We start from the raw sequence: 27,743 nt of genomic DNA, 5'->3' as shown, positions 1-27,743 counted from the left end.
AATGCAGCTTGTGATATTAGTACCTATTTCATATAGTTGTTCTGAAGATTAAGAGAGTGAAGGCTGAGCACAGTGGCTCATGCCTGTAATCCCAGCACTTTGGGAGGCCAAGGCGGGCAGATCATAAGGTCAAAAGATCAAGACCATCCTGGCCAACATGGTGAAACCCCATCTCTACTAAAAATACAAAAATTAGTTGGGCATGGTGGCATGCACATTTTGTTCCAGCTACTTGGGAGGCTGAGGCAGGAGAATTGCTGGAACCCAGAAGGCAGAGATTGCAGTGAGCCGAGATTACATCACTCCAGCCTGGCAACAGAGCGAGATTCCATCTCAAAAAAAAACAGAGTGAATAGATAGCCATGAACCATCACCATCACAGAAGAATCTTTGTCTCAGTGCTAGTTACTGTTATTACATATCAACTTATAGTAACCCTTCTTAAATGCCAACCTCACTATTTTCTTTCATCCCTTGGCCATATTTGATTGGAGTAGGGGTGGGGACCTGATCTTAATTTAAGTTGGGCTGATTAGAGTCCTTTCGCCAGTAATTTGAAAATGAAGCCAAGTATTGTGTTTGTGTGTGGGGGCCTGTGAGAGAGAGAGAGAAAGGACTTGTAACAGGTATTCTCAAGAGCTTTGGTGTAAACGTCTTCCCTCTACTTCCCACCTGGGTGGACTGGAGGATCAGGAAGAGAAACAGAGAGATTCACAAAGAGGGGCAGATAGAGCTAGAGAAAGGCAGCAGAGATGGAGGAAGGACACACAGAGCAGATACACAGAGGGGAGTACAGAAGACAGAGTGAGTCGGGCAGCTCTCTAGACCTTGGTTTTAATACATTCTCAAAGCCCAGCTGCCTTTGTGACCTTGAATTCTAAAGGACACTTCTATGTCGTTTTGACAAATCCTTCTGAATCAATCAGGGCAGCCTACTTTATGCTGCAGTAACAAACATTGCATACACAAATCAAGATGGTTTAATATATACAGGTTTTGCTCATTCTATGGGCCAAGCTACACAATCACCAGGGAGCTCCGCCTTATCATCCTCACTCAAGGATAGAGGTTTTATCTTGAGACAGGCCTCCACAGTAACTTTAGTAGGGAAGGGAATGTGGCGAATTATGTACTGGCTCTAAACCTTCCACTTGGAAGTGACACAGATTGCTTCTGCTCATAATTTCATCAGCCAAAAAAGTCACATGACCACATTTATCTTTCAGGGGGAAGAGAAATATAATCTCACCATGTATGAATAAGGAAACCCAGAGTATTTTTGAACAGCCTCTACTAAGTACCATGCCCTTTTTTCTTCTTAATCCACCTTAAAATGCTTTCTATTTAAAAAGTGATTAAACAGAAATTCCTAATGAACAAAGATGAATAGAAAAATTCTCAGTTTCCTAGGTGGTTGAAGCTTAATTGGCTGGGACAAGCCTTTAGAATTCAGAGAAGGAACAAGCCAAAGAGCAGATAAAGTTATGCAAGCTGGATGGGAGAGGTAGCATTTGAGCTGGGCTCTGTTGGTGGAAGTATTTGCCTGGCACCTTCACAATTCAGCTTTAGAAATTTTGTTTGCCCATAACATGGTGCACTTTGAAATCATGCAGGTTGGAGTCTACATCCCTGCTCCTTGGGGACAGAGTGAGCTGATGGATGACAGGCACGTAGCATATTATAAGATGCTGACTAGAGGTTCAGGAAATGTTTGCTGCCTTTCCTTATCTCCTTACACCATAGTCTTCTCGTCCTAGTTACTGCTGTGGCAAAGTTTCTTATTTTCGCCTCAGGAATCTAAACACTTCATACTGGCAGTATCACTAGAGGCCATGTGATTGAGGGGTTTGCCATTTTCCTGGGAAGATGAGTTTACTTGTTGGCATAAAGTTCGTTGCCTTGCTGTTACAAGCCAACAGACTTGAGGCTCTGAGATACCATCTGTTTCTCAAATATATATGTATATATTTTCAGAATCTTCCCTGAGAATGTCATTTTCCACTTCAGAAATCCTATTTTTTTTACCAACTAGTAGAAATCCTGGATACTTAGAATTATTCTTTTTGTGTGATTATTAACCTGTAAAATGAAAGAGAAAAAATATGTAGATACAGAATAGCAGCTGAACCATAAGGCAACAGAATTGTATTTCTAAACCACAGCTCCAAGAGTAGCTCTCCTCTGCTCTGAAACTGTCAGGAGATTCCCAGTGACCGTGGAATAAATTTTAAGTACAACTCTAGTAACGTCTCTCATGATATTAATATTCCTTCATGTGGTACCCTTCCTCCTATCTGCAAACTTTGAAGTCAGCTAAACAGCAAAATATTTATAATGTGTTTGGATGCAAGTAATAGAAAACCCAAATCAAAGAGACTTGAACAATAGTGGAATTTATTGGCTGATGTATTTGAGAAGTCCAGAAGTAGAGAAGAACTCAGGACTGGTTTAAACCTGTGTCTTGTCAGTATCACGTGGATATGTTCCTTCTGTCTTTTTGATCGATCTTTTGTGGAGTCATTTTTATCTCTTCGAGGCCTTAAGAAAGCTAAGAATGTCCTCAGGGGTTCTGGGCCTTCTGCTTCCCTTAGAGAGTGAGCAGTGTTTCCATTCATTCACCTTCTGAACTAATTTCCAAGCTTCCTCTGATTATAACTTTATAAGTCAGTTGCCTATACTGGATTACTCTGGCTAGTGTCGTGGATTGTGCTGAAGGCTTAACAAATCACTGAGACACATTGACTTAGACCAGTCAGCTGCCCCATCCCCATTCCAAATTCTACCTGAATTTCTCACTTTAAAATTCCCTAGTTAGAATTTCAAAATCTGTAAGAAAAGACCCAGAAAGTATGCATGCTGGGGCCGCAATCATCAACCCATCTAATATGGTTAATACTTAATCTGTCTATATACTCAGCAAATATTTATGAAGGACTTACTATAATTCAGAAGACTATATTCCACCAGACAGAGTCTTAGGCTTAAAGGAAGTCACAGTCTAGTGTAGGGGGCACTGGGGAAAACAAGTACAGAACATTTTTATTATCTACTCAGGTGCTATGATAAAGGGTGGCACAGGGTGCTCTGTAAGCCCAGAGAAGAGGAGAGAGCATCCACAGTGGAAATTGAAGATGGACAGAGTCAGAGAGGACTTTCCAGGGGAGATGATGCTGAGGGAAAAATAAGATTTAATCAGTTGGGAAGGTGGAAAGAGGAGAGGGGAGAGAACAGTATTCCAGGCATACAGTGCAGTATGTGGGAAGGCAGAGCAATAAACAAAGCATGGATATTTGGCTAATGCAGATAGTTCAGTATAGCACAGGTGTCAAGAACGTCACCTTTGACATCAGAATGCGTGGGATTTCATGCCAGTTCTACCACTTAGAACTGTGAGATGGGTCAGTTACTTGACTTCTCTGAGCTTCTGTTTCCCCATTGTAAAATAGCTATAATAATAAAATAAGAGTAACTACCTCATTAAGGTTGGTGAGGATTAAATGAGTTATGAGTAAACTGCTTGGATTACGCTGCCCTATGGAAGCACTACGGAAGTGTTAGCAATTATCACGGCTAGCGTTGTGTGTACATATGGACACACACGCTTATCTATTTGGAAGCAGCCAAATCTGAAAAGTGCATAATAAACCTGGGAAAATTTGATGTTATATAGAATACATCAAATACTGATGTTGTATATTGCTTTCCCTTTGGTTACAGCTATATCGTGAATTCAAGGCTTGCAAACTGTAAAGGATTTTATTGTTCTTGTCTCAATTAATCGCTTAATCTGCTGAGATAGAGAGATTTTGCATGATCACCTCAATGTTATAATCCTACCATTACAGTAATCTCTGCTGCTCGGCAATTTTCTCATCTCAAAAAATGAGTCAGGATAGTTTGTGCTTGAAGATTTGTTTTTTGGAATCAGGCAGATCTATCTGATTTGACTCCTACTCTGTCATACATATTCTCACAGCAACTGTGGGTGAGGTCTTGTTACTCCCATCTTGCATATGAGGAAACTGAGGATTGGAAAAGTTAAGCAGTCCACTTACAGTCATGTAGATGGTAGGTGGCAGGACTGCGTTTTGAGTCTAGGATGAAAACTAGGGTTTTGCTTCTGTTTTGTTGTTGTTTTAATTTTATAAAATGGGATAATGACAGTAACTACCTCCTTATTGGTGTGAAGATAATAAGAGATAGTGCTTATGAACCAGTCAACACCATGAATGGCCCAAAATAAATATTTAATAACTTTGCTCTGATGATGACCATATTTTTCTTCCTCAAATATTTTTATTAACAGGCATCAAATTAACTAATGGGTGTGAAAAAATGTAAGGAGGGAAGACCATTCCTTGAGATAGCATAAAAAGAAATAAGGATGATTCAGTTATTCAAAATTACAAAACCTTCCCTACTGCCCCACCCCACCCTACCCACCCACAATGTTTGCGATTCCCTATTCTGCTTTGTTTTACTCTGGAGGACTCCTCACTGTCTAACATGGCGTATTTTAATTGTTTACCTTTTAACTTCTGTAAGCTTCTTACCTAAGGAAATTACAAAAGTTAAAAGGTAAATAATTAAAAGCTTACTAGAATGTAAGCTTCATGAGGGTAGGAATTATAGCTAGTATTGTTCTTTGTCGAATCACCCAGGCCTAGAATAGTGTTTGGAAATAATAAATGCTCTATAAATATTTATAAAGTGAATGATGAATTCCCAAGTTAATAAATCCATTATCAATTAGAAAACTGAGAATTCAGGTCCCTTCCAGTCCTGAGATTCTGTGATTCTGTGGGTTTACGTGCATTTCTTCATTCCTGCTTTTGAAGGATACAGGAGAGTGGTGAGTCAACTGTCTCAGTTATTGTGCTGGCAAAATCATAGCTTCTTCATCACCCTCAAGCCTTGTGTAAAACTTACCTGGTTGGCTGGGTGCACTGTCACGCCTGTAATCTCAGCATTTGGGGAGGCTGAGGTGAGCGGATCATGAGGTCAGGAGATCAAGACCATACTGCCCAACATGGTGAAACCTCCTCTCTACTGAAGTACAAAAAATTAGCTAGGCATGGTTGTGCACGCCTGTAGTCCCAGCTACTCAGGAGGCTGAGGCAGGGGAGTCACTTGAACCCAGGAGGTAGAGATCATGCCAGTACTCCAGCCTGGTGACAGAGGGAGACACTGTCTCAAAAAAAATTTTTCTTTTTATCTTGTCATGAGCATCATTTCCACGTGTTATTCTTCAGACTCAGGGTAATGCTTTAATGCAAACTCCATGTTTGGTTGGCATCACCTGGTGAATCAAACATCAATGCCATGTCAGAAAGCAATGACAACATGCCTTTTTCAGCACAGACACCTGGAGGAGCCACAGCACAGTCCTTGCTCACTCTGCTCTTAGCAGCCAAGCAGCGGGAACTCCAGTCTCCCCAGTCCCCCGCCGCCTCCCCCCACCACACACACACCATTCTCCTTTGATGGAGATAGAGTTCCTATTTCTTTTTCACATGGATTCTGAATCTTCCCCATCCACAGTGTGTGTTCTCCTAGGCTAGTACAGATCACATCAGAGATAATGCTTTCTCAGCTGGATTAGCAACACCCTTCACTTTTTCAAGAATACAACACACGAAAGGACTTCATTATTTAGAAGCAAATGCAGATTCTTCTTGTTTCCTCCTGCCCATCTGGCCATTCTTGCTAAGCCTCCGAAAAGAACCTTCTTGATGTCCCTAGGGCTCTGTTCTACTCCCCACTCCCACATCACACTACTCATAGCCGTTCCCTCCACATCCCTGGCTGCAACCACCAAGGCTATGCAGGTGGCTTCTTTATAATCCAGGTTCTCTCCTGAGCTCCAGACCCTGACTTCTACTTGTGAACTGGTGTCTCCACCTGGATCACTCTCAGGCAGCTGACACTCAACATTTCTATACTTAATTCATCCTCTGTGCCCTTGAGCCTGCCTTCATACACAAGAGAGTGGCACCTCCGTTCATCCAGTCACACAAGCCAGAAACCCATGTTCCAGCCTGACTGTGAACTTCCTCCCTCCTCATTCCTGTCCCACTTCTGGGCTTCCACTGGCCTTCTCGAGATGCAGATTCAGCATCCTGATGAGTCCTGAGTCTAGCCACTCCTTACAAGCCTATCCTAGCCACAGGCCTGCATCCCATCTCAGGCGATGTACTTCATCCTCATTTGCCTCCAGCCTTTGCCTTCTCAAATAAACTCACCTCACTGTAGCAGAGCAATATTTCTAGAAAACAGTTCCAACTAAGTAATGCTCCTGGTTAACACCATTCTGTGACTTCTGCAGGAGTCAGACTAAGCTTGCCCTGGTCTTATCCCTGCTGTCTAGCTTATCCACCACTACTATCCTTAGCTTCCTCACCTATAAACTGCAAATATGTATCCCTCTCTCATGGGACTGTTGTGATGACTGAACCACAAATCCATGTACTGTGTGACATGTTTGCCAGCATGAGGTCTGGCACCCAGCAGATGCTCCACAAGTGTCCAATTCCCTTCCATCCTTCTTTCTGAACCAACATTTGGGATGGATTATAGACTTTGGTGGAGATTTCTCTCTTGTAAACTGAAACTGAAGCATTTCTATCTGCCTTTCCTTTGCCCAGGCAAAAGCAGAATGCCACTCCCCGCATCACAATTCTATCTCTGTGATGACAGATCATCAAGTAATTAGGGCAGCAAGCATCTGAAATTGTGTCAGCTCCCTGATGGCTGGGTCCCCAAGTGCCTGGCCTAGTACTGAGCAAGGCGTGAGCTTCTCTGCATGCTGCTTCCCCAAAATCTCTGGGCTGGGATGGCTGGAAGGAAGAGAAAGAGAGTGCCTGGGGTACTGACTCCGTGGGCAAGGGCAGCAGCTTTCTATGTCTCCACAAGAGGCATTGTAGGTGGATATTTGTCAGGGAGGTTTAATGAAAAAAGCATGGATGTTGGAATAAGAAAATGTAGGTTTCAAGCCTGACTGAAGCCCTCCACATATCTAGTACATGTTGACAACTTTTTGAGCCTCAGTTTGCTCAGCTCTGAAATGGGGATAATGTTTTTTATCTCATTGGATTCATGGAGAGATCAAATTAACTAATAGTTATATTACATAAGATGTCACTTAAATATGGAAACACTTAATTATTAATATGAGGTGTGTCGTGCTGAACATGCATTGAAGAACACACGGTGATAGTCTCAGAGCAGGCTCCTCTGTCTGCTCGCTGTCTGGGTGAACTGGGACTTATTAATTAACCTCTCTGGGTATTAGCATGTTTGTTTTTAAAGTAGGGACAATTGCCTTCCACACTGCATAGGATTGGTTATGTACGTATTCTTGGTAAACCATAAGGTACTAATGATAGTTATAATTCTTGTTATTTACACTAATCATGGTAGACAAAATTAATTATTCATCTTTGTTATTAAGTCAGGACAGTAAGTACTAGTGTTTCAGAGGATATTTCCTCAGCTAGAAGCCTTGGACATACTTAATATCCGTGTCTGTTTCTTCAAGTATGAGGTTAAGAGGGTGAGTTTGGTGAGCACCTAACACAGCACCTGGTATACAGTAAGCGGGCAATAGGTAGATGTAAGTGCTCAACAAATACATGTTGGATAATTTAATGAGTGAATGAAAAATTATTTCACGGAATTATTTTGAAGTCTACATGGAATGAGACTGTACTATGTACTGTGGAGTGATGCATACGAGAGCATGTTACTATCTGACAAAGCCATCATATGGCATGCCTGAGCCTACCAGAATAACCTCCTTCAACATCCCTCTGCGTGCTCTTCTAATGCAAAAAGAATGAGCTCTGCACACCCAGCCCTCCAGGGTCAGAGCCCTGAAAGCCTTGTGAAGCCCAAGGAGACGGCAGTGTTGTGTGTCACAGCAAGCGTAAGTGACAGTAGTGAACACATTGGAGGTGCAGTTTGCTTTCTTCATTCCCACCCATTCTCATACTGTCTAATTTGGAAGAACATTGGACCCAAGAGTCAGAGATCATGGTGCTTTTAACCTGTAACCTTGCTTTTGAGGCTCTGAAATGTTCCAGCAACCTATACAGACAAATAGAGGATGAATGCGTTCTTTTTCCCACTATATGCAGGTGAATTAAAGAAAGAAAACACAACTGCATGGGACTTGAAAGCATTATAGAAGCCTACTACCTCAGAATCATAGAGATGCAAGAACCCTTGAGGGTTTCTCCTGCAACCTTCCACCCACTTGCTTCCATTTCACCCCTGGCTGCCAGCCTCTATGTGCCTTCTTCCAGAGATGGGATACTTCCTGTTTTGTCCAGCATCTCATCTGCACTGGTGCTCTTCATGGAGCCAATGTGAGCCTTCCCTGAATTTTACCTTCTTGATTCTTACTCTGCCCTCTGGGGTCTCAGAGTAGAAAATTTGTCCCTCTCCTAGGCATCCCCCCTTCAAATGTTTGAGAACTGTGTTCCTGTCCTCTCATCATTTTTCCTTCTGGCTAAGTCTGCCTTTAAATTCTCCATACTATCTTATTGTTTATAATAATAGTATACACTGTTGAGATAAAGCTTATTATGTATCTGTCACTGTCCTAAATGCTTTATTTATTTGAATACAGCAGCTGCATGTGTATGAAACACTCATTGCCCCCCACTCATTGTACAGATGACCTGGTTGAGACCTAAAAGAAGATGGCAATAAACCCAGCTCGTAAACGTATGGCTAGGATTTGACTCTGGGGTGTTGGCCACAGAGTTCTCACTCTTAACCCATAGACTGTATCTCCCTTACTTTTTTTTAATGCTTTTAACAAAATAATACAGATAGATTGATTATCTATATAGATGCCAATTATTGATGGGATGCCAGCTCCTGGAATCTGTGCTAGGTGTTGTAAGCACATTATTACTTAACCACACAAGAACTATACAAGGAGATCTCATTGTTTACGAGCAAGAAACCTGGATGTCAGAGCTGATAGTTACTCGGACCTCCCTCTTCAGAACAAACATACTTTATCAGTGAAGCTCATTCATTCACTCTTGCATTCTACAGCATTAGACGAGTGCCTCACCTATGCCAGGCACTGGACTAGGTAGTGGAAGTGCCTCTCTTCTACTTAGTAGAAGGAAAATATACATTAAACAACAAATTACACCATTGTTGATTTAATTGGGAATTTTAATGACTCAGATAAGGAGCTAACATTATATTCAGAGCTATAAAGGCAAAATGAAGTGTGTAATGAAACAGAATAACAAGAGGGTCTGAGCTTTGTGGGATGGGAGGAATGAGCTAGTCTGAGGGGGAGCAGAGACAAGGGGGAAAACATTCCAGGTGAAGAGAACAGCATGAGCAAAGGCCCTGATGAGTTGTTGGGATGCAAGGAGAGTGGCGAGGCCAGAGCAGACCCTGCAGAGCCTTGAATGCCAGATGAGTTGAGCCTGTGAAACCTGGAGTCACTGAAGGTGTTAAGCAGGGAAAATGGTCATTCAATTTTGTTTTGAAAAGGTCACTGAGACTGCAAGGTAGAAAATGGACAGGTGAAAAAGAAGCGATTCCAGTGTCTCGTGGTATCTGAGGAGCAAGACTCTTGCACCTTGAGCTGGACTCTGCCTCTATTAATACAACTAGGGATTTGCACCTGGGACCACAGCACAGTGCAATCGGCAAAGGTGCCACCCAAGAGCCCAGATGTCTGAATTTGAAGCCTGGCTCTACTTCTTATTCATTATGCAACCTTGGCCAAGTTACTCAATCTCTTTATGCTTCAGTTTCTTCATCTGTAAAACAACACCTACTTCATATGGTTCTGTGAGATTATGAGAATTAATATAAATAAAGCATTTAGAGCAGGGCCTGGCATAATGTCAATGTTCTTTTGCAATTGTTGTTACTTTTAACAGCCATACATGCTGTTGATTGGGAGTGGTTGCGGTTAATTAAATCCAGAAAATGATTATAACATTAAAAAGTTGATGAGAGTTTTAAGCCTAACAAATCAATCTCTCTTCCCAACCCCAAACCACAGGCCATGCTGAATAAATACTTCCATTGCTCATGATTTCCCCTACCCCTGACTGGAGTTGTGTCCATTTCCTTTTCTGTATCACAACATCTCGTGTTATTCATTTGTTGTTTTGAGGATCTGCCTTTTATACCCTCCTGTATAGGCTGCTTTGAGACTCTTTCATCATTACTTGCTCTTCTCCATCTTGTTCAGGATTTAGCTTAGTTGTCACTGCCTCAGAGATTCCTCTACCACCACCCTTGTGGTGGACACTTTGAGGTGCCATCCAGAGATTTCTTCAGAGAGGAACTTGTTGGCCCAGCTGCTGAGAGTGCAGTGGGCAGACAGCTTGCACTTGCTAACCTTCTCTGGGATTGCCCAAGGTCAGGTCCTTCCTCTGGTGACCCTCATCCAATAACTTGTTAATGTGGAGGTATCAGGTCAGGACAACTCTATACGGCTTTTTAAGCTCCAGGACACCTCCCCTCAGGGTTGGTCAAGACTGTCCCTGGCCTGGACTGCAGCTTGATATCTCCCTCTGCTGACCCCTGCTTCCTTTTTCCCTTCCACAGATGTGGATTCCAAGAGCACCACACATTCCAATACACATCCTGCATACTACTCTGTCTTGGTGTCTGCTTTAGGAGAGCCTGCCAACTTGTGACCATGGCCACTGCACCTTCTCAGCTGGGAGGGGACCATCTTGTTCCATTCTTACCCTTTGTATTGACTCACGCTGTACATTTTCTTTTCATTACAAATCAGAGTGTCATGAACTGAATTTGTTTATTGTTGTTTCCATGAACTCCCTGTTCCCTTTACTAAAATACAAGATTTTTTTTTAGACTTTTTTTTTAAAATCCCATTTTATTAAGGTATAATTGCATGGCAGGATGACTACAGTCAATAATGCTGTGTTGTATACTTGAAATTTGCTAAAATATAAGATTCTTATCTTCCTCAAAGCGATTCAGTAAATATAAGTTGAATGAATATACTATGATATAATGGTTAAATTCACCCTGCATTCGAAGCTGATCTTCCTAGGTTCAAACCCTGATTGTGACACTTACTAACGAGTGATCTTGCACAAGCTTCCAAATCCTGGGAACTACCAGTACTTGGCCTAGAGCATGCACAGCACAGGATAAGTGCTCAATAAATTTTAGCAATAAAGAGTCAGTTCATTCATGGGGTTGTTGTGAGAATAAAATGAGATAAGATATGCAATTCGTTTACATAACATAGTACCTAATTCAAAATAAGTTGGTAATTGTCATTACCAACTGTCCAAGTTAAATGCTTGGAAAGCAAGCCTGTGGTCTCAGTCTTGGAGTCCCCTGCAGTGCCAGGCACCGCACACTGAGTAGACTGGAGGCACAAAATCAAGGCTGGTGGACTGATGAGCAATACTTCCTTCTTCATCCACTAGGGCAGGGGGTGGGCTACCTTTACTCTAAGCACTCCACAAAGCCTAACCCACTGCCAGCCACACAGCAAGCGCTTCACATGGGCACTTCAAAGAGATGGTCTGAACTGAATTTCAGTGTCACCAGGATGCTAAAATGTGGTCTCCACGGTGGCTCCCAGCCCAGCAGTCTGAGGAAGGAGCTTCCAGATCTGGTGGTTGGCACACTGCAGCCTCTAAACACATGCCATATTTTTTTGCATTTCTCAGACAGATTGTGGGTTGTGTGTTCATTAATTAAGATGCGAGTAATTGGTCCCAGCAAATAGTTTGTACATCAGCTTGCAAATTGTGTGCGCTATGAGGTCCCGTGGTTCTTTCTTTCCTATCTCATATCGCTATCGCTGGTTCCTTGGCTCCTGACTGTTTCCCCAAATCCTCAGACCCTCATTTTACTGTAATAGTTGAGGAATAAAGGGAGAGCAGGATTTAAAATGAAATATCTTTGGCTTATTGTAAGTCTATTCATGCCCTTGGAGGGAAGAAATAATAAACCCCCTCATCTGTAGGAAATACTTTGTGATTTTTAACAAATGCTTTTTACACATGCAATTTCATGTATTCCTCACTTTGTCACTGGAATCAGTTACTATTATTGTTAAAGGTGTTAAGAGTTCAGGCTGTGGAGCACCAATTTTATCTTTTCCACTTAGCAGCTGTAGAAATGGCGACTTACCTGGGCTTTTACTCTCCCATTGTGAAATATAGTGATAACCTAGGACCTACTTCACAGGATTGATTACATTGTGGACTAGGTGAGATCATGCAGGGAAAGCACAGAGACCTCATAGTGGGCTCTCAGTGTTTTTTTTTGTTGTTGTTGTGAATGTGCCCATTTTACAGATAAAAACCCAGGGCTCTGAGACATCCAGTTGCTTCGTCAAGATCTCTAGCTTGCAAGGGGCTTGATAGATGTTAGCCTTCAGGCTCTCTGATTTCTAAATAGACACCCTTTCTACTCCATGATCTTAATTCTGCCTACCATAGGCTAAGCCTGTGGCAAGCATGGGGGCCTGGGCTATGCACTGGACTTTAGGTTCTAGTGCTTCTGACCTACAGAGTCCTCTCTGAAAAGTTGTTATGTACAAGGATCCTTGCTCCTATGAAACATTTCCTGTGATTTTTTTTCCTATAACAAGGATAATTTGCAGCTGTTGTAAAGGTGTCATTTTTTTTCTTACATCATGAAATGACTTGCACCCCTCTTCAGTTATTGTACCTCAAGGCCATTTTAACATTCTGCTATTTACAGCATTGTGACCCCAGAACAGCCAAGAGGCTCTGCTACTTGCCTTATTTTCTGTAATTATTTTGTTCTTTTCTATTCCTAAAACAAGCCTTTTAGTTCCAATGGAATGGGCCTGTTCGGACATTCTGTGATGAAGGGCCAGAGAGCCCCAGGTAGTGAGGACCATGTTGTCTTGCTCATTGCCTGGCACTGCCCAGCAGAGTGCTTTGCACATGATAATCCCTCGATCAGTATGTACTATATAAATCAGTGAATAAATCAGTTGATTGATAAATCCGAGTTATTAGTTCATATGCTGAGTTTGGCTCTGGCCTTCTCTGACTGTTCAGTTCTATCCGGTGTCCATGTTCACATGCAGTTGCCTCTTGGTATGCTTTCCTGACATTTCTAGCCAATGACTCACCCAGATCCTGGTGCACGTTCTTTCAGACCCACCCAGGTGAGGGCAAGCATGGTGCATAGTATCTACTCGTCTCAGGGCTGAGAAACTTTCTCAAACTGGAAAGTCACCTGGGTGACTAGGTAGGCCCTTCATCATATGCCTCACTTGATGGAGCATCAGGGCTGGAATTTCTGGCATGATAGTGAGTGTTCTCACCCTGCACCAGGAGTAGAACCTGGGGTGCTTGCCATGTCTCTCCATGTCTTGCTCTGTGACTGTGGATTCTGTGGAGCAGCAAGATGAAAGATGGTTATTTCAAAGAGGAAGCAAGGGTAGTTGTATGGAAGATCTCGGAAGATGAAATAGCGGAGGCAGCAGCCAGGGCCTTCCCAAGAAGCACTCCTTGAATCTTGCATGAGATTCTACCATATGAAAGTAACTAAGAACCACATATAAAACCATGCAATAGAGGAGAAAGCTCTGGACAAGCTGTAGTGAGACTTGCACTCTAATTCTTGTCTTACTGCTTATGAGGTCTATAACCTCTACCAAGCCCTATAGCTTTCTAAGCCTCCGTTTCCTCATCTGTCCAGTGCTGTAAGTTATCCATGCCTGTTGTCGTGAGCAAAACATCCTGAACGAGACCGCTATGTGAAAGATTTGAAAAAGACCACTTAAGCTACATAAGACAAAGCATGAGTGTTATTGTAGGGCAGTGAGGAGCTATATATAGGACATTTTAATACAGAGTATGTTTCCCTGGATGAGACGGCTTCTTATTCCAAGGAGAAAAATTAGTTCTAGCCCAAGGCTAGTCATTAAATCAGCAAAATGATTTTTTCTTTTGGCCTCAGTTTCCTTACTATTTGAGATGGATGTTAGGTTAGATGACCTTTAAATTCCTACGAAGGGTGTCTTAGGGTAGATACTAAGCTCAGTTAATTTGTGGATAGCGGATTAACTACATGGAAAAGCAGTCTCTCTCCAGCTTGGGGAACGGAAATCACATTTACTGACACCTGCTCTTTGTCAGGTAGTTACATTCCCTACCTCATTTAACTTTCACACAACCCTATGAGGCGCAATAAGCCCTATGGGGATACTAAAGCTTTATCAGCCTTTATTACTGTCTCTCTTCTGAGAAGAAAACAGCCTTAGAGAATATTATAGGTTGAATTGTACCCCTCCGCCCACCCCAAATATGTTGATGTCCTAACATTAGGTACCTTAGAATGTGACTTTATTTGGAAATACGGTCATTGCAGATAGAGTTAGTTAAAAGAAGCCATCAGGGGAGGGAAGGGATTCTAATCCAGTATAAAGGGTGTCCTTATAAAAATGACAATCTCGACAGACAGACACACACAGTGCCATGTGAAGACCAAGACAGAGATCAGTATAATTCTTCTAAAAGCCAAGCGGTGCCAAAGGTCACCAGAAAACTACCAGAAGCCTGGAACAGATTCATCTCACAGCCTTCAGAAGGAAACAGCCCTGCCAACACCTTGATCTTGGATGTCTAGCTCCTCAACTGTGAGATGGTAAATGCTGTTGTTGAAGACTCCCAGTTTGTGGTACTTTGTTTCAATGACCCTAGGGTACTTCAACAGAGAGGTTAAGTGACTTGCTCAGGGTTTCAAAGCTAGAACTCACCCCTGGATCTTTTTTATTTGAAAACCTGTGGACTTGTTACTACGTATTCTCTCATACACTGAGGTGCTGAGCCCATGGGTGTGAAAGAATGGGGCAGTGAGGACGTTCTTGTGTGCATGTCAGACCTGAGCATCTTCTGCTCCGGCCACAACTGATCCTCTCCCCTGCCACAGGGAGGGAAGAAGGCACTGAGGACCCAGGGCTCTTCCTTCTTCTTCATCCTTCTTGCTGGCAGTACTAGAGGAACCAGTAGGGAGGCAGGCAGCCTCTGGCTTGGCTGGCTTCCCCAAATAGCGTCCTCCCACAGTTAGAATGTGGCATTCCCTTGCCGAGGAACCAGATGCTCCACGTTGTAATGTGATGTCACGGCAGGAAAAGGTGTGTGAGCAAAGGTAATTGCGGAAGACACTGCTCAGGCTCATGTCGCCTTTTGTCTAACAGTCCATGGCTGCTGGCCCAGGCAGCTGAGAATTGGCGGTTTTAACCCTGGGACTTGTGCACACTCACTTGTAACACTTGAGACATGCTTCTCTGTTCACAGGCCAGGACTTTATGGGCCCTGGGGCAAGAGACCTTGAAAACACTGCAGAGGGTGCAGAAAGGGCAGCAACAGAAGGACTGTCAGGGAAAAAAAATCTCCTGGGAACCTGCATTTTCTCAATTTACCCTTCTTATCTACCCTGTAAGGTGGCTTTCACCAGTCGCTCTTTACTCTGGGGAGTAAATGAGCTCAGAAAGGTGAGGTGAGTTTTCCAAAGCCATACAGCAAGAAGAAGGAAATCTAGGGTGAAAAACTGGCCTATCTACAAGAATCTCTATACTCTTTTATCTGCAGCACAGACCATAATACAAATAAACCATGACCATGATTCTGGCTCTCTTTTGTACCTCCTCCTTACCTTAGAGGGCCAGCAGAGAACCCGGAGAGAACATATCAGCCTGTTGGAGTGAGGCTTTTGGTTTTCTTCTTAAACTGCACATCCAACCACGTCATTCAGCAGGTGAGTCCCTACTGCCTATGAGGGATGTGCAAACTCCTTGGCCTGGGCTAACCTGACCTTTGGCTCCTTTGCCACCCTTCCTCCTTACTCTGCTGCTCTCCCCACACAGAGGCCAGCCTCTGGCATCCCTAGACTGCCCCTTCTCTGGATGTGTGCTCTCCCAGCTTTGCTCAGCCTGCTCCTCCTGGCTTGGTGTGCCCTCCCCTGAACTACATGAAAAATTCTGCACATGGGTCAGAAATCACTCTCTTTTGTGCTGCCTTCCCAGGAGCTCCCAGGAAGCTCCAGCAAATTGTCAGTGCCATGATGGTTGCCTAGCATAGGGACTGTGAGTGCAGCCTCTGGAGTCAGACTGCCTATGTTTGCATCCTTTCTCTGCCACTTCCTAGCTGTGTAATCATGGAGAAATTGCTTAGCCTCGCTGTGACTTCTTGTGAAATGATGACAATGATAATAAGTGCTTACTCCATGAGGTTATTGGGCAGACTGAAAATGGCAAGCATATAAACCACTCCATGTAGTACATTGGGCTATTTTTAATTGTGTCTTGCTTGTTTGTGCCATTAGACTGTGTGGTCCTTGAAGTTGAGTACTGCGTCTTATTTTTCTTTGTAGCCCTCGTAGTTCCTAAATGGTGTCTTGTGGCTAGTGGATAAACCTATAAACCTTTGCTAAACAAAAGAAAACTATATGCATAAATAAAAAGAGATGACCAGACTTACAGTAGCATGTGTGTATCCAGCATCAATCAGGTGATAACAACATTAATAACAGAATTAGCACTTTTATTGAGTGGTTACTGTGTTTCAGGCACTGTCTCAAATACTTTGCCTGTTACCTTGTTCAATTGTCTCAACAGCCTTCTTAAGTAGGGATTGTCATGTGTGTTGCCATTTTGTTGAAGAAGAAACTGAGGTTCATGGGTTGCTGTGACTTTTCTATGACTATACAGCTAGAGTATAGCAGAGATAGATTCAACTCAGGCTACCTGGCTCAGAACCCATGCTCACGGCCACTCCATTTTGTTGCTTTCAAGGAAAATGTAATGGCAGTGACCAGCCCAGGGTAGCAAAAGGAGGATCTTAAAATAGCGACCCATGCTAAGAGTGGGGACACAGTGAGGGAGACAAGTAGGGGCAGGGCTATGTGCAGAGCAAGCCAGTGGGGCTGAGACCCTTGCTGAAAAGGGCCCTGGTACATTTCTCCCTTTTCTCTGTGAATCAGTCCACTTGTCCTAAAGGAACTGAGATTGAGCAGATGGCCATGGATGTACAGGTGTGTTCCTACCTGAAGGCAAAAAGATGGGTACAGTAAAGCCTTCTTTTTATTTTGTGTTGTATTCCTGGCAACTAGCAGGAAGTCTGGCACTTAGTACATATTTAATATACAAGATAGTTTAATGAATGTGTGAGGATTCAGGAACTCCAGAATTCCATAACATGAGCAGATATCCAATTTCCATTTATTTCACTTTAAACCATTTCTCATCTGTATGCCAGAAAGCTCAAGGTAGGGGAGAGGATGCATATCTTTCCATGATGAGATTTTGCTTATCCAAGAAGCCTGCATCTCTCATCATCAGCTCATGCATAGCCTTCGAGAGCCCTGCACTTCTGTAGCTCCAGTGGGTGGCATTGCTATGAGTAATGAAGCCCCTGGATGGTCTCAGTGGTGAGCAAATATTAACACTTTGAATCAATTGCACCTTCTTGATGACTGGGAAAACTGTTCAGAGCCTGGCAGAGAGTTATTGCAGCATACAACAGTTGAGTGTGGCTGATATAGTGAAAGCGGATGGCGTAAATGAGTTTAAGGCTAAGATGGATTTGCACTTGGAAACTGAAATCATACAGGGAGGTTTGCTGGTAGAATTGCAAAGTGCACCTGGAAGAATGCCAAGAATAATGCAGATGTCTCAGCCTGTGCTTTCCATTGTAGCCAACTATGGAATAGGAAAATTAATAGTACGTAACTCATAGGGTGGCAACTTGGTGTACATGAGTTGACATAAATAACTTAGAATGGTACTGAGTATGTAGTAAGCACTTAATGAATACTAGTCAGCATTAACACATACTAGGCACCCATAATACAACTAAGAATAAGACAGATCTGATTATAAGATGGAGAGGATTTTCTTCACAAATCCTACAGTGCAATAAATGGTGTTACAGCTGGGCACATAACAGTGTTGCAACTGTTGTGTAATGTGATAGGTGTTGCGATGGCAAAAAGACAGAGTGTTGTACGACTCAGAAGAGAGGCTTCCTTAAGCTAGACTTGGATGGTCGGGGAGGTCTCAAGTTAAGGCGGCACAATGGGAGGAATAGCAAGCAGGAGGTGGTCAAGTGGAACAAGTGAGAGGATGCCCCTAAGGCAGCCTATGCCAGCAGCTGGAGGTGAAGAAGACCTCCAGGTTCATTGTAGGCACTCACTGTGGAGTTGGTGGGTATCTGCATTCCCTAAAGCTGCCATGACAAAACCCACAAACTGGGGTAGCTTAAAACAGCAGAGATGTATTCCCTTGCAGTTCTAGAGGCTAGAAGTTCAACACGAAAGTGTCAGCAAGACTATGTTCTCTCTGAAGATTCTAGGGAAGGATCCTTCCTTGCCTCTTTCTATCTTCTAGCAGTTGCCAGCAATCCTCAGCATTCCTTGGCTTGCAGCTGCAGCACTCCAGTTTCTGCCCTGACTTTTACATAGCTGCTCTGCTTATGTCCATGTCTCTGTTTTCTCTTCTTGTAAAGACAAGTTATTGGATTAGGGTGGTTTCTAATTTGCCCTACTGGTCTAATTCAGTATGTTTAGACCCATCCTAATCCAATATGACCTCATTTTAACTAAATACATTTGCAAGAATTCTACATCCAAATAAGGTTATATTCTGAGATTCTGGGTAGACATGGATTTTGAGGGGATGCTATTCAACCCAGTACAATGGGGGTGGCCAAGGGGAGTAGAAATGAATAAAGGTGAAAAGAAGATTAGAACCAGATTATAAAGGGATTCATAATTTTTAAAAATCCATGAAAACTTACAATATGTATTAAGAACTGTGGTAGGCACTTTACGTGTATACTATGTACAGTCCCTTTGAAAGAGGGAGAAGCAGGTTGAGTAAGGCCAGAGGGAAAAATCAGAGCTCAGAGTTTACAAACTATGTCATCAGTTAGGGTTCTAGTAGAAAATAGAAGGTACACTTGGATTAGAGGAATTCAAAGAGGATTTAGTGAGGGGATTGTTTAAGTGAGCAGAGTATAGGGAAAGCATATGAGATAGAGCAGTGTGCAGGGCTGCTACCACTCCTGGATGTGGATGGTGTAGGTGAGGGAGCAGATACTGGAACCAAGACCAGAAAGTCCTATGAAGAAGCCACCTTGAGCAGAGCGGTGACTTTTGGTTGAAAAAGGTAGCCAGCTGAAGGTGACCATACAGGGAGGAAGCCAACAGAGTGAAAACCCTAACTTGGTCTCTTGTCAAGACCCTGTTTCCCTACCTCAACCAGAGGACAAAAGAGAACAAGAGAGCCCATGGGTGTAGTCCACATGGATAGCATCCTGGGGTCCTGTGCTGACTGGAGAAGCCTGGAGCATGGATCTGGAGGATCAGACATCTTGCACTGCAGCATCGATGGGAAGGCAGAGCCTGAGAGCCAGAAAATGGGAAAGTTAGATTGTGATGAGCAAGATGACATAACCCAATGTTAAGAATGCACAGGAGGCCAGGTGCAGTGGCTCACACTTGGCATTTCAGCACGGTGTGAGGCCAAGGCAGGTGGATTGCTTGAGCCCAGGAGTTTGAGACCAACCTGAGCAATCTAGGGAGACCCTGTCTATATAAAAAAATACAAAGAAATAAAAATAGCTGGGTGTGATGGCACATGCCTGTAGTTCCAGTCACTCAGGTGGCTGAAGCAGGAGGATCACTTGAGCCCAGAAGGCAGAGGTTGCAGTGAGTCGAGATGACACCACTGCACTCTAGCCTGGGTGACAGAGTAAGACCCTTTCTTGAAGGCCTGTGGCCGTTATTCCTCATTTTCTATAGTACTAATCATTGATGCATATATTAATCTATTCAACATGTATTTGCTGAGCATCTAGTGTATGTCCACCACTAGTCAAATGTACAGAGATAAACAAAGCAAACAAAATTATCTGCCCTCAAGGAGCATACATTCTCATGGGAAAAGTGGATAGTAAACAAACAAAGGCAATATACTAACTGTCAGAAGATGATAAGGGCTATGGATGGAAACAAAGCAGAAAAGAAAGATAGGGAGCACTGGGGGTGCGGCTGTAAATGGAAACAGAGTAGAATGAAGGTGATATGTGAGCACAGATCTGAATGGAGTTGAGGAGGACACTATGCTGATACCCAGGAGATGAGGGTTTCAGGTAATAGGAAGGTCGAGTACAAAGGCTCTAAGCCAGAGCATGCCTGGAGCATCTGAGAAGAAGTAAGGATATGCGTGCTGGGGACTGAGTGTGATGAGATCAGAGAGGCAACAGGAGCCAGATCTGCAGAGCCTGTGGTCTTTGACAGTCTGTGTTCTGCATGATACAACAGCATGTTCTCAAATCCTGGCTGTCCCATGTGAACATTGCTCTTCCATCTGTAAAATGGGAATGAGAGTCCTCATTTTGCTTATCTCCAGTGGTGTTTGTAAGGGTCCAGTAAAAAGATGGGTTATGGTATAGCTTTGAAAATCATTAAGTATGAGGCAAGATAATGTTTGTATTGCTTAGTAATTTTGCCTCAGGCCACCTGCTGCTGAGTAGAAAGGCTGCCCATGCCTTCATGAATGCGGCTGTGCTGGACCATTGCTTGACAGCGGGTTGTCATCTTTTCACACAGAAACTCATCTTCCTCCTCTCCTGGGTCTCCAATTCCTAGGCTTCATTTTTAAAATAGCAGTTTCTCCCCACTGTGTTTCATGCCCCAAACCTCCTAAGTGGAATTGCAGACCAGTAACTCACAGTGGCCTGCTATTTATCCTATATGCAATAAAGACTTTCTGTAGGTTATAGGAAATAAATGTGCTTTTTACTATCATCTGTAGTTCTTATTAAACTTATCCCTATGGTGAGGAAATATCTTTGTAGGACCAAGCAGTTTTATGTCCAAACAGCCAATGAGCTGATAATGGGTTTTATGTCTAGCTGTAACCAGCAGCATTGCAGGCAGCCCTTCGTTCATTGCAGTTAGGAGATGCGGGTTTCTCAACTCATAGCGTGTAAATATAGTGATCCATGCTTTTAAATAGAGTATCTTGTGTCCCCGTGCATGTCTGTTGGCTGAAACATGAAATGTGAGATGCCTTGTGGAGCTAAAGGAAGAAACCTGGACCAAAAATGAATGGCTGAGGTTATGAAATAAAGATGGAGGAATGGAAAGAGCTCTTTGCACCGGTAGAGTCTTTAAGTCATGAGAATTTTAAAACTGTAGGTATAGCAGTGACTCTGTTATCTCTCTTGGCAGGGAAACGGAAGGAGAAAGGCAGCTAAAATTGATTGCTAATGATTCAGACAGAAGCAACTTCTCATCCCCGGAAACTCCAAGACTTAGTGTCTTTGTCTGTGAAACAGGGAGAATAATGCCATATTCCTAGAATTGTGATTCAGAGAAGTCAGCACAGTGCTGATGCCCAGTATGTGTTCAACAAAAAGAAAGCCCGGACTTTTAGTTCCAGTGTTATTCTTCCTTGCTAACTTCTTCCCTTCAGTATAGCATACAAGTGAAAATAACTAGCAGGCAATAATGTGGGACGATGGATTAGGTGATAAGACAGGAAGTGGGTTCCAAACAGAGATCAGCAGCCAGTATGGTTTACACCATGGGAATCCCAAACTTTTGTCTGGTCATACAGCATTGGTTTATCTTGCAGGATAATTTCACAGAGTTATTTAAATGTAAACATACAAATTGGATTTCTCTGCCATAACTAGGAAAAGGAAGAAGAGAATCCATATTTTTTGGTATTTACCATGTGCACCTACCTTCATATATTATCTTTACTATATTTCCAAGAGAATATAAATTCCATGAGGGCTGAAATTTTGGTCTGTTTTCATTTACCACCTGCTATGGTTTAGAAATTTGTCCCCTCTAAACCTCACATTGAAATTTGATACCCAGTGTTGGAGGTGGGGCCTAATGGAAGGTGTTTGAGTGATGGGGGCAGATCTCTTATAAATAGAGTAATGCTCTCCCTCAGGGGTGAGTGAGTTCTTGCTCTAAAGTTCCTTCGAGAGCTGGTTGTTAAAAAAAAGAGCCGGGCACTCACCGCCTCCTTGCTGCCTCTTTCGCCATGCCATCTCTGCACACATGAGCTCTCCCTCACCTTCTACCTTCTGCCATGAGTGGAAGCAGCCTGAGACCACCAGATGCCCAATATCGAACTTTTCCAGACATCAGGATTGTGAGCCAAATGAACCTTTCCTCTTTACAAATTATCCAGCCTTATGCATTCCTTCATAGCAACACAAAATAGAAAAAGACAGGTAACTGATACCAAAAGTGGGGTCTTGCTCTAAAGAAAGCGGAATATGTGAGAGCAGCTTTGGAACTGAGTTATGTTTGGGTCATGGGGGTGGATCCTTCATGAATAGATTAAGCCATTTGTTTGTTTGAGACAAAGTCTCACTCTGTCACCCAGGCTGGAGTGCAGTGGCGCAATCTTGGCTCACTGCAACCTCCGCCTCCCAGGTTCAAGTGATTCTCCTGCCTCAGCCTCCTGAGAAGTTGGGACTGCAGGCATATGCCACCACACCCAGCTAATTTTATATTTTTAGTAGAGATGGGGTTTCACCATGTTGGCCAGGCTGGTCTCGACCTCCTGATCTCAGGTGATCTGCCCGACTTGGCCTCCCAAAGTGCTGGGATTTACAGGCATGAACCAGCCAAGCTGTTTTTGGAAGTGAGTAAGTTCTTACTCTATTAGTTTCCATGAAAGCTGGTTGTTAAGAAAAGCCTGGCAGCTCCCCACTCTCACTCTTGCTTTTTCTTTCACCTTGTGATCTCTACAAGCTAGCTCTTTTTTGCCTTCTGTAATGAGTGGAAGCCGCCTAAGGCCATCACCAAAAGCAGATGTTGGCACTGTGTTTCTTGTACAGACTGAAGAATTGTTTGCCTAATACATCTCTTCTCTTTATAAATTACCCAGACTCAAGTAGTCCTTTATAGCAACACAAAATAGAGTAAGACATCATGGCATTTCCCTTACCTAGAACAACATGTAGCATGTGGTAGAGCATCAGTAACATTTGCTGAATGAACTATAGCTACTTAGGACAAGCACAGAAAGACAAAAGCTATCAATCATGTGCCACTGACCAACTCATGAAAATAAAGCAATCTGGCCAGGTGCAGGGGCTCACGCCTGTAATCCCAGCACTTTGGGAGGCCGAGGCAGGTAGACTACAAGGTCAAGAGATCAAGTCCATCCTGGCCAACATGGTGAAATCCCATCTTCACTAAAAATACAAAAATTAGCTGGGCTTGGTGGCACACACCTGTAGTCCCAGCTACCTGGAAGGCTGAGGCAGGAGAATCACTTGAACCTGGAAGGTAGAGGTTGCAGTGAGTCGAGATCATGCCACTGCACTCCAGTCTGGTGACAGAGCAAGACTCCATCTCAAAAGAAATAAAAATTTAAAAAAATGTAAAAAATAAAACAATCTGGTTAATTATTTTCTTCTACCTAAATGTTCCTTAGATTAATGATTAATTCCTTCTCTTTATCACACTGCTGCATGTCTAGTCCAAAGTCCCATCGTATTTCACCTCTATTTACACTGTAGCCTACACTTTATTCTCCCTACCATACCTCAACACCTGTCTTACTACACAGCCAGAAAGAATTTAAAAAGAAATATAATAATATTACTCTCCTGTTAAATATCTGCCAATAGCTCCATGTTCTTTGAATACAGTATCAAACTCTTATAGGCTCACAAGGGCCTGCTCTATCTGGCCCCATAAATTTCAGCCTCATTGCTTTTTCTGTACTGCACTGAATTGCTTTCAGATATTCAACTAATCTATGCTCTCTTTTAACTCAGGGCCTTTGCACATGCTATTCTGTTTGCCCAGCCTACTGCCTTATCCACCTTCTATCCCTCTCCATACAACCTTCTATCTTCATGATCTCTACTCATTGTTATAGTCCCCATTTAACATCACTTCTTTGGAGTGCCCTGCCTTAGACTCCATAAGGTTCCAACTTCATGCTTTCATGGTGTCCTGCATGCCCCCTTTTCAAACACCAATATTTTTTTTTTCCAAAATAATTTATTTCTCTACCAGACTAAAAGCCCCATGAAAGGAGAGGTGGATTCTGTTTTGTTCACTGCTGTATCTGTGTGTGCGTGGGCATATATGGGTAAGCCAGGCATATAATATATGCTCAATACATATCTATTGAATAAACAGTAATACGAAGAATACAAAGTGAGGTATCATTTCTATTTTTCAGACAAGAAAACTAAAATCTAAAGAGATTAAATTTCAAACTCAAGCTCATATAGAAAATGACATAGTTAAGAGTCAAATCTAAGTCTCGATTCAAAATCCATGCTCCTTCTTATATTCCAAAATAAATTTCTCCAGCTAATCAAATATTCTGCTTACTAGCAGGTGACAACCTATGTCATATACTTGGTTCTAATTTGGAAAGAATTATAAGTTACTAAACTCAATCAGTTCCTTCTCCGATGATGCAGAAGGCCCCACAGAACCTTTCAATGTGGTTGCTGGATGACTCTGAGCATAATTATCATAGGAAAGAAGTACAAAAATAGTTCAGGTTATTTATGTTTCCTTTTCCTTAGATGTCAGATAAACAGTTGTTGACTGGACTTTCAACTCTGTCAGAGAGATGACCTAGCGAGGTTCCTGGCCTGAGAGAGTGTCAGTAGAAGAGCCCATATTTGTCACATGTATGGAACTGCATGAAGATCTTTCATATATTCTACTGTGCCGTGATTCAATGTGATTACCTTCACTAGTGAATCTTTAGCCATAAGCAAGTGAATGGGTTGAAAAAATAAAAATTAGCATCTGTGCTTTAAACGAGAGGAGTGAAGGGGCCATGACAAAGCTTAGTAGGACACATGGGCTGGTGGCTTCATTGCACCCACACCTGCCATTTGTGAGCTGCCACTCACCTGTACATCCACCAGAGGGCAGCAGCAGCAGAAAAGGCCCACCTCCCCCTTGCCACACTTCACACCAACCACGTTGTCCAGCCACAGGCAGCTATTGGGCAACTGAAATGTGGCTAGTGCCACTTGTTGAAATGATAACAGTTTGGATATATTGTATTAAGAATATATATTATTTAAATGAATTTCACCTGTTTATTTTTACTTACTTAAATGTGGCTAAGTGGCAAGTTAAAAGTGACATATGTGGCTTGCATTCATAGCCCATGCTATATTTCTTTTGGATGAAACTGCTTGACACAATCCAGGGCATAATAAAACAGAATTTCAAAAATAACTAAAGTTTGAATCTTATTTTCAGGCTATGTATATATTATACAAATATCATGTCTTGATAATAATTAGGAGGGATCTTGGAGCTTGTCCTTATTTTACAGCTAAGGAAACTGAGGCTCAAAGAAATGAAGGAACTTTGCCAAAGGTCACAGAACCAGTAGGTGGCAGAGCTGGGCTTTGAACCTCAGTTTCTAACAAAATCATTTCTTCTCCACTCAGTGAGTGGCCCAGAAATTATAGGTATCACTGAACTTAGAGTGTACCTCTGAGAGCTCCCATCCCTCTGTCCCCAGCACCAGTGGCTGACACATGGCAGGAGCTCTGTTATGTAGCCTCCAGTCCGTCTGACATGCTTTATTTATTGTACCACACCAAGGAGACAAAGGCAAGTGCTGCTCAGGCTCTGTTCTCGAAGCTCATAGCATAGTAGAGACGATACCAGATGGACAGTAACCAATTAAAATTGTAAAACAAGCTGTAGCAAAGTGCCCTGAAACTAATATGGAAATGTGTTCAACCTCACTAGTAATTTTTAAAATGCAAATAAAAATAATGGTGAGACATTGTACTTTACTCACATTCTTTCTAGTTTCAGAGGACCTTAAAGTAGTTCATAATCTTACTTTAGAAAAAAAAAATCAATAGAAAATAAAATTAACAACAAAATACAAGTTCTTTCTGTAAATGTGTCCTGTGGGAGGGATAAGACATCATCCAACTAAATGGTTTGCACGATATGAACACTTTAATTGCCATGATGTCCTTTGCCTCAGTTTGCTTAGCTTTGAGAAAAGAAGTTAGTTATATCCAATTGGATATTTGATATATACCAGGAAAAGTATTTATCTTTATTTAGTTTAAGAAAATCCAAAATTCCCTGGCTTTTCTTCAGTGTCAAAATGGGAAACTTCCTTAAGAGAAGAAACCAAAACTTATTTCCGGTATCTACCACAGGACTTTACATGTAACCCAGAGTCAACTCAACAAAGCCTTGCTGGATACAGGAAGGTACCTGGATTTATTCTGTGCCAGGTATCTGCCCATGTACCTTACAGGCCTCTTTCTATAAATAAAGTCATTTGATAATCTTAAAATCCTGAAAATTTGAGTTTCAGTTTTCAGATAAATAATAGAAGCTCTCCTCCAAAATGAGAATCTTGCCCATATCCCTAATTACCAGGGAGCGGAGCTGGAATTTGGGCCCATAATGTATTTTGTTCCAAAGCTTGGATAGCTATGCTGTGTGAAGGGATAGGAGAATAAAGGTAAAAAAGACAAGGAACAAAGGGGTAAAAGGGAAAAGAGAACAAAAGGGAGAGAAAGGAGGCAAGAGAAAGATGAAGATCAAAACAGAGATGCAAGGCAAGAAAGGGGTGGGCGACTATGGAATTCTGCCTCTTTTAGCACGTAGTCTAAAAAGAAAGACAAAGAGAAGGGTCAAAGCTTTCCTGGAAAAAAATATTCCTGGCAATTTGGAGAGACGTTTTTTAAAACGGCAGGTTAGGAACTCATCTACTGTTGAAGGCTTGGCTCTCAGAAGTTCCCCCAGGATGGTTTCTTCTCTTGCCACCTCATTATCGCCGGGAACAATCTGCATGGCCGGTAATGAGACGATCTTAATGCCGGCAGTCTCAAGGGTGGGTAATGGCCCTGCTCACAGAGTTGGGGTCACAGGTTCAGGACTGGATGCTGTGGAGAGAGCTGCACGGCGCTACAGACCGTCCCTCTGGACCAGCAGTCCATTAGCCCTTACCCCCTCAGCATGGCAGTAATGAGAAGGTGAGGCCCACTCCGCAGCCCCTGCCTGCAGACTGTCAGAGTCGGGTGTGGCTTCCCAGTGGCAAGTGCTTCCTGCTGCCAGCCCCGAGCAGCCTACTGTCCTTGCAGTGCTGTTGGTCGACCTGCAGGAGAGGGTTTGTCAGGATTCTGGATCCTCTCCAATTCTGCTCCTAACAAAAATGCAATTAATAAGGGAGCCAGATAATTTAAGCCTTATATTCATAAACTATATATTAAATTTACATAGATTCCAATTGTATGTTTCCATCTGTAAGCCCATTCTGTATAGTAGAAAAAAAAAGATTTTCTAGTCAGAGTTCTAATCCTAGCATCTCTGTCTTGGCTATGTGACTTGGGCATATTACCTCATTTCCATGAATCTTGATTTCCTCACATGACATGAGGAATACTAATAATATCAGCCTTATAGGTTTGTTTGTGTTATTATTATTTGTTATTAATAACAAACATTGAGTACTTTGTGTTGGGTTTTGTGATAAGTGCTTTTATACATATGATTCTGAATTCTCCCAACTCTACATGTGAATATTACTCTTACCCCTAATTGACAGATGTAGAAACTGGGTAAGACTGAGTTAGTACATGTCAGAACTGGGATCTGAAGTCTGGTCTCTCTGACAGATGTTGTAACCTTAACCACTATGCTATGGTGAAATTATGAATGTAATGCCC

General features: G+C 42.6%; 1 protein-coding gene and 1 long non-coding RNA gene across 7 annotated transcripts in view; both read left to right on the top strand.

Moving 5' to 3' along the window:
- Positions 1-27,743, top strand: part of DAB1 (DAB adaptor protein 1) — a 1,273,242-nt gene that overhangs the window by 174,286 nt on the left and 1,071,213 nt on the right. The window lies entirely within an intron of this gene.
- LOC144577160 (uncharacterized) overlaps positions 4,497-27,743 on the top strand; it is a 38,185-nt gene continuing 14,938 nt past the window's right edge. The window contains exons 1-3 of one of the 3 annotated variants that reach the window (XR_013520498.1): positions 4,497-14,661; positions 15,678-15,774; positions 21,253-27,222. This is a non-coding gene — a long non-coding RNA (uncharacterized LOC144577160). Of the gene's footprint in view, positions 14,662-15,677; positions 27,223-27,743 lie in introns of those variants that run through there. The other 2 variants (XR_013520499.1, XR_013520497.1) reach the window with 2 other exon arrangements.

The sequence above is a fragment of the Callithrix jacchus genome, chromosome 7, assembly GCF_049354715.1.
Source record: "Callithrix jacchus isolate 240 chromosome 7, calJac240_pri, whole genome shotgun sequence".
Classification (NCBI taxonomy): Eukaryota; Metazoa; Chordata; class Mammalia; order Primates; family Cebidae; genus Callithrix; species Callithrix jacchus.
Note: the sequence above shows the minus strand (reverse complement) of the source record. Positions and strands in the feature narration are given on the sequence as shown.